Source organism: Chrysochloris asiatica, unplaced genomic scaffold, assembly GCF_000296735.1.
Source record: "Chrysochloris asiatica unplaced genomic scaffold, ChrAsi1.0 scaffold00085, whole genome shotgun sequence".
NCBI lineage: Eukaryota > Metazoa > Chordata > Mammalia > Afrosoricida > Chrysochloridae > Chrysochloris > Chrysochloris asiatica.
In genome coordinates, this window is record NW_006408603.1 from 3,647,530 (window position 1) to 3,655,975 (window position 8,446).

General features: G+C 40.1%; 1 pseudogene; it reads right to left on the reverse strand.

Moving 5' to 3' along the window:
* Positions 1-770: 770 nt before the first annotated feature.
* Positions 771-1,662, reverse strand: LOC102830857 (annotated as a pseudogene).
* Between the last annotated feature and the right edge of the window lie 6,784 nt (positions 1,663-8,446).

Here is an 8,446-nt window from a genome sequence, read left to right on the forward strand (position 1 = left end):
GCAATTCATTTATCAGAAAGTGATACCAGTATATCAAACTTTTAGAAAAGAGGTTTCCATTATGCAATTTTATAGAAAAATCTCAAAACTACATAGCTATGCAATAGCTCATAAGCACCTTTACGTTGTTCTGGGTTAGTATACATTCCAGCTTAATATGGAACTACTTTTTGGACTTTAAAAAGGTAGCAATAATTATATTTTGGCTTTTATTCTAATACTTAAATATGGTTAAGGCGACAGTTGAAGCATAGTAAGTGAAAGTAGTTAAAATGTAATAATAATAACAACTTTCACAGTCTACGTACTCTAATGCTTGCATGGAATGAAGCCAAAGTTACTTAATTGGTGTTTTGTACACACACATCTGAAAAAAAAAATTAAAGGTAATCATTCTAAATGTAATAATAATGAAGTCATATGAACAGCACTACTTCATATCGTGGATAAAAGTGACTGATGAACAGTGACCGATGCTAACACAAAGCTAAACCTTTCTCAGTCATCTTCATCCTAATGGCTTATGGAAGCATCAAGTTTCCAGTGATGGTCAGTACACCTGTGAAACCAGGATAAGGCTACAGCTATCTTGAAGTGTGAACAGGAGACAGATCAGAGGGTAGGATTCCCAGCCATATAGAAGGGAGAAAGGTAGGTCCTCATGCAGCATATGCTTGCTGGCTCCTGGAAAGCTTCTTGTGCATAGTACAGAGTCTCTGGAGAAGTAAACTGGAGAAGTTCAGCTACGTCTCTATTAGGAGACTCAGCTTTTAAACCTCAGGAATGGTATGATCCATCAGGCTTTTCATAATGCTTGGTGCCATCCATTTAATAATATGTTCAAAGATGAAAGCAGGCATGATTGTAATCATAACTACAGTCCCAGATGTTGATAGTATGTCTGCAATTTGAGAGTCCTTTAATGCAGATACCTGTCCATTGACCTCACAGATGTTATATTCAGTGAGAAGACCATTTCTAGCTGCAGGACTGTCTTGCACTATAGACGTTATTTTTCCATTTTTAAAGATAAAACCGACATGTCCAGTACTACCCTTATGCATGGTAATTGTCCAGTTCAAAGGGCCTGTGACGAATGATCATGGGACTCTTCTCTCCAAATGCCTGTTTGAGCACTTTGTGCACTTTGTCCAAGCTCCAGTCAGCACAGTTTTCACCATTAATCTGGAGTATCTGATCCCCAAATCTCAAACCAACCAAAGATGATGGAGAATTATCCTGGACTAGCTGAACAAATACACGATTATCTACTGATTTAAGCCTGAGGTCAATTTCTCCATCTTGATCTTCACACAAAGTAACTTCATGAATCCCTTGCTTAATTTCTGCTCTTAGAATCCCAACATCATTACCAGTAACAGGAGCCACCATCTGGTTCATACTGGAAGGTCTTGTTATCACCCACTGCCCTGGTGCTCCTGAAACCAAGGCCACGTCTGCATATAGTTCGTCTTCGTTTAGACTCAGACCCATGTACTGGGAGAGCTCGGGATACAGTTTAGGAGAGAGATTTCCATCTTGAGAGACGTGAGCAGAGGTTTCTGACAAGACTGCTGGGTTGGCAGGGTTTGCAGAAAAGGTAGCTTGTGCCTGAATTACTTTGTCAACTTTCAGGTCTTCAAGAGATGGGTACAAAGACATTTTTGCAGAATTTTTCTAGGCCACAGGGATTCTCTCGCAACTACCTTCTCAAGTTCTGGGAACACACTTCCAACCCCCGAAGCAAAGAAAACCGTGAGTACCCCAGTACCATAGGATCTTGACCATATATTACCTCTTGAAATAATTGAACATCAACCATTTATTTTTCATACAGTGACTGTACATTCCTTCCATGTTCCTTTGATGCTTCCTGCATCATTCAATATTTTGTCCATTGTTATTGTTGTTGTTAAGTGCCATCAAGTCAGTTCCTACTCATGGTGACCCTGTATGGGGTTTCTGATGACCGGCTGGTGAGCTTGAATTGCTGACCTTGCAGTCCAAACTAACCTTAACAATTTAGCACCTTAACCCACAGTGCCACATCAGGACTCCATAGGATCCAATATTGCAAGTTGAGGTTTGAATTTTGTCTTCAGTTCTTTCAGCTTGAGAAATGCTGAGCCTTTTCTTCCCTTTTGGTTTTCTAACTCCAGGTCTTGGCACATTTCATTATAATATTTCACTTTGTCTTCTCCAGCTGCCCTTTGAAGTTTTCTGTTCAGCTCATTTACTTCCTCATTTCTTCCATTAGCTTTAACTTCTCTTTGCTCAAGAGCAAGTTTCAGAGTTTCTTCTGACATTCATTTTGGTCTTTTTATTCTTTTCTGTATTTTTAATGACCTCTGTCCCTATATGAAGGAGCTCTCATCCCACCACTGTTCTGGTTTTCAATCATTTCTGCATCCAATCCATTCTTGAGATGGTCTCTAAATGCAGGTGGGATATTTTCAAGGTCTTACTTTGCCTCCTGTGAACTTATTTCAATTTTCTTGTTTCAGCCTGAATTTGCATTCGAGCAATTGCATGTGAGATGTTCCACAGTTGGCCCCTGGCCTTGTTTTGACTGATGATAGTGAGCTTTTCTATCATCTTCTCCCACAGATGTAGTCAATTTGATTCCCGTGTATCCCATTTGGTGAGGTTCATGTGCTTAGCAAAGTATTTGCAATGAATAATTCCTTCAAAATTCTATCACGCAATCTCCAGCATCATTTCTATCACCAAGGTCTTATTTTGCAACTACTGATCCTTTGTTTCCAATCTTTGCACTTCAATGACCAGTAATTATCATTGCATTTTGATTGTATGTTTGATCAATTTCAGAATGAACAAGTTGGTAGAATTCTTCAATTTCATCATCACTGGCTTCAGTGTTTTGTGCATAAATTTGAATAATAGTGACTTTAACTGGTCTTCTTTGTAGGCATATGAATATTACCCAATCACAAACAGCATTGTACTTCAAGAGAGATCTTGAAATCCTCTTTCTGGGGATGAATGTGACACCATTCTTCTTGAATCTATCATTCCCAGCAAAGTAAACATATGATTGTGTGATTCAAAATAGCCAATACCCATCAATTTCAGCTCACTAATGCCTACTATATCAATTTTTATGCATTCCATTTCATTTTTGACAACTTCCAATTTTCCTTGATTCATACGTCTTATATTCTGTGTTCCAATTATTAATGGATGTTTGCAGCTGTTTTTCCTCATTTTCAGTTGTGCCCTTCAGCAAATGAAGGTCCCAAAAGCCTTGCTCATCCACGTCATTATGATCAACTCTACTTTGAGGAAGCAGCCCTTCCTTCATATTTTAAGGGGCTTGTCGTATAACCCGAGAAGCTAGGCTATATGAAGAAAAATGTGGCATCAGGATTGGAGGAAGACTCATTAATAACCTACTATATGTAGATGATACAACCTTGCTTGTTGAAAGTCAAGAGGACTTAAAATACTTGCTAATGAAGATCAAAGACCATAACCTTCAGTATGGATTGCATCTCAATGTAAAGAAAACAAAAATTCTCACAACTGGGCCAATAAATAACATCATGATAAATGGAGAAAAGATTGAAAGGCAAAGACTTCATTTTTCTTGGCTCAATCATCAACACTCATGGAAGCAGCAGCCAAGAAATCAAATGACATATTGCATTAGGCAAATTTGTTGCACAAGACCTTTTTTAAAGTGTTAATGAGCAAAGATGTCAACTTGAGGACTAAGGTACACTTGACCCAAACCATAGTATTTTCAATAACCTCATATGCATGTGAAAGTTAGTGAATAAGGAAGATCGTAGAAGAATTGATGCATTTGAGTTATGTTGTTGGAGGAGAATATTGAAAGTACCAAGGGCTGCCAAAAACCCAAACAAATCTGTGTTAGAAGAAGTACAGTCAGAATGCTCCTTGGAAGCCAAGATGGCCAAACTTCATCTCTCATACTTCGGACGTCTTGTCAGAAGACATATTGTCTCCAGTCACTGGGGAGGGATACCATATTTGGTAAGGTGGAGGGTCAGAGAAAAAGAGGAGACCTCCAGCGAGACGGACTGGCAAAGTGGCAGCATCAATGGGCTCAAGCGTGGCAACAATTGTAAGATTAGCCCAGGACCGGGCAGTCATAGGGTCGCTATGAGTCGGTACTGACTCGATGGCACCTAACAACAACAACAACATCTTCAGACACTATATCTGGCAATGTTCCACTGCTATTCATAATGTTCTCATCTTCTGGCATTATATCTGACAATGTTCTGCTTCTATTCATAAGGTTTTCAGTAGCTAAACATTCAACAGTAGTCTGCTTCTCCTTCTTAGTCTGTCTTAATCTGGAAGCTCCACTAAAACCTGTCTACCCTGGGTCACCTTGCTAATATTTAAAATACTGGTGGCATGGTTTCCCACATCACAGCAACACACAAGCCACCACAGTATGACAAACTGACAGATGAGACAGATGACTGGTGGCAACAGCAAATGGAAATCCTAAAATAAATGTTTGCCACTATCCTTTATTGCTTGGCCATACTCTCTCCCCAAAGCCTCCTTGCTAATACTATTTTCAGGGCCCCTTTTCTTGGCCTTTCTCTATTACGTAAAACAATGGACTTTTTCACCTCCTAGTCAGTGTAAAAGGAGCTCTGGTAGCGTAGTGGTTATGAATCGGGCTGTTAACCTCAACGTCAGCAGTTCGAAACTACCAGCTGTCCCACAGGAGAAAGATGAGGTGTTCTGCTTCTGTAAAGATTTACACCCTGAGAAACCCTGTGCAGGGTCACTATGAGTTGGAACCGACTCCACGGTACTTAACAACAAGTCAGCTTTAGGAGTCCTGGTGTGGTGCTGTGGGCTAATGCATCAGACTGCAAAGCCATTTGAACTGCAAGGTCGGTGGTTCAAGTTCACCAGCTGTTCCTTGGAAACCCTATACAGGGTTGCTATGGGTCAGAATCAACTTGACGGCACTAACAACAACAACAACAGTCAGATTTAGGCATTCCTTACCAGCTAAAGACTTGTGAATGTGCTCTGCTAACCTGTGAACCCCTTCGCCAGATCCAACACCTCCCAAAGCCCCTGGGAAGAGCTGGGACCAAGACAGAGATTTATTTCCCCTGTGAAGAAGAAAAGGCAACAACTTTTGTTTTAAATGTCAATTTGAGTTACAAATTGACATTTAAAACAAACCATTTGAATTACAAATCATGTTTATTGCCTTACCAATAAACATATAGCAATATTTTAAATATATTTTAAGGTACACATTTTAAATATATTTAAAGGTTTGATTCTCTTCCTTAACATTAAATTTTGTCAGTATGTAGCATACATAGGCTTTGATAATTTAATGATTGATGCCAATGAAAAGTGAGGTTTTAAATGTTCATCAAAAAATCCAATCAGGAGACAACAAACAAGATGGCAGAATGGATGGAAGTGCAGTAAGGAGCTCCGTCAGCAACAACACAGAATACAGGACCAAGCAGGCTCAGGGGATGGTCTCAGAACTCTGAACCACATATAAAGGAATATTTAGAAGACTGGAAGGCTTACAGCTGGGGGTATTTGTAGCAAAAGCAAGAAATCTGTTGCTTTCTAATTCAAGATGCTCAGCTGCTACAGGAGCTGCCATCTTGAGAGAGACCAAGTGGGGGAAGGATCAGAACAGCCACAGATGCCTGACAGAACCGCAGAGATAAAGGTGTGGACTTTCTTTTCTTTTGGTATCTGTTCATTGGTCCCTTGCTATCTATGTACCTCCATTCTGGTGACTATAGGGGTGCCTGAGCTAGTGGGCACCCCAGCCCCACCCTCGGAGGGTTCTACTACGCAAGCACACAGATCTCCTCAAAATTTAAAGAGACATTTCAGCTTAAAACCAAACTGCCACAGCCAGCCCTGAACTGTTTATAACTAGAAAAAAGGCCTGAACAGGGATTGTGGAGTGAGACAGGCAGACAAAAAAGGAAATAGGCTGATAATTAAACCTTAAGTTACATCAAAATGACCAACAATGGCATCTTGAAATTTCTCAAGAAGATGAGTGAAAAGGGAAGCCCATTTCCTGATGACATCTACCTGGACGCAATCAGAAAGCATAAAAAATACCAAAATACACACCCATCTAAGTGTTGAGGCCACAGGTAACCCCTGAATATTCCCAAAAAACAGAAGCAGATAACCATATCTGCACATGTCCAGAAACAAGATAAAGTGACTGAGGCAAATGAGCTGGAAGTAGACTTACACTCCATACTGGAAGATGGGCAGGCTTTGGAAATGCCTGAGAAGGAATTCAGAAAAATGATTATAAAATGTATCAAAACACTATACAATGGAGTTGAGAAAAATAAGGAAGAATCAGGAAAGTGCTACAGGAACAATCAAATAAGATAGATAGAGCATTGGAAACAATTCAAAGCCGACAGAAAGCAGTCCAAACAATTAATAATAGAATATCAGAAATAGACACTACACTGAAAGGGCAAAAGAGTAGAATTGAAGAGATAGAAGCCAGAACTAGTGAGCTAGAAGACAAATCTCTCAACACTAATAAGATAGAAGAGCAAATACAAAAAAGGATAAAAAAAATCTGAAGAAGGCCTATGATTCATGTTGGACAACACGAAGAGGAATAACTTAAGAATTATCAGCATTCCAGAACAGGAACAATCACACAAGTCCACAGAGGAGATAGTTGAAGAGCTTCTGGAAGAAAAATTTCCTAACATCATGAAAAGTGAAAAGATAAGCATTCAAGAAACTCAATGAACCCCAGGAAGGATAGACCCTAAAAGATAATCACCAAGACATATAATAATCAAGCTCTCCAAAATCAAAGATAAGGGCAGGATCTTGAAAGCAGCTAGGGAAAAGAGAACTGTAACATACAAAGGCAAGAAAATCAGATTAAGCTCAGATTTCTCAACAGAAACCATGCAGGCAAGAAGGCAAGGGGGAGACATATATAAAACCCTGAAAGAAAAAAATCTGTCACCAAAGAATCCTCTACCTAGCAAAGCTGTCAGTCAAATATAATGGTGTAATCAAAACACTCGAGGATAAACAGAAGCTAAGGGATTTTGCCAAAGCCAACCCTGCTATGAAAAACATCCTAAAGGAAGTTCTGTGGACTGAGAACCAACAAGAACACACAACAACTACAGAATGATGTACATGGCAGCATCACCCTGAACTCAATTGACAAATGGAAGAGTCAAGAACATAATAAAATTATAAGAACAGAGGATCTAGGAGGTCAGTCTATGATCAAAGCAATTATAATGTGAAAGAAGGTAAACACAGAGGAACAGAGATCCAGGTGGTGAGAAGGTCAGGTAGATTATAGGATAAAGTAGAGTGTCTTAACTGAAGGGTAGAACTAATGGAATATAAGGTCACTACAGTGGGGTTGGGGTTGGGGGTTTAGTTTGGGTGTTGGGGAGGGCAATACAAGAAGGGGGGAAGAGGTGGAAGAACAAGATAGATAGGGGAACACTGAAACAGGTTTGCTTGGCCTAGTGGGACAGAGGAAAATAGTGATGCATACTCAACCTTGAAACAACAGGGCTCTGGGATACAGGATCTAGGTATAGCTTGACGAGGGTAAATAATACTAAAATCCTTGACTGCCTTATGAATATTAGTTTCCCTTGCCTACTATTGTAAAATAAACACTTGAATGGGATAGAAAGGAATGTTGGGAAACATGATTAGAGAAAACTTGTAAGCCCGTCTTCAGCCTATAACCAATTGGAAAACCTAAAAGGGGTTCTACAACTTGCCCAGTGACATAGGCCTTGTGCAAAGCCTTTACAGAGTATAGGACCTTAGGTGGAAACCTGACACCCATCCAGAACCTTATGAGGTGGGACATTCCCACAAGAAAGGGCAAACAGACTGGAACAGCTACAGTGACAGAAGATACATCTTCAAAGAAAGGTCATTAGGAAAAACCCAAAACAAAAATGTCGGCATGACTAACTATTACAAGAATAAGCAAGCTGTTAACCAGGAAGAACATCAAGGCTAGCGATCAAGTGCCTTCAGGACAAACTCCCCTCTAAGACTGAAACTCAAAGGGAATATACAAACAAGCATGTAAGCTTGCTGGTGACCACATTGGTCTACTGGTGAGTGGAAAAGGTGGAAAGGCATCAATGAAGAAATGGGCTGAGTTCAACCCCAGTCCATTGAATCCCGTGGACCTGGAGATCAGAGAGAGAAGAGGAGGGGCTGGTTGGTCCAAAGTGTGGTGAGACTTGAGGACACTTGTGCCCATGGACAAGGACTTAGCCACAGAGGGCTAGACCTGAAAGTGAAGCATCCAGCTGATATGAAGTGAGGGGAGATACACAAGAACACCCAAACTTGCATACCCTTTTTACCTACCTCAATGGCTCGATAATCATAATTTGACTAGAGGAAGATT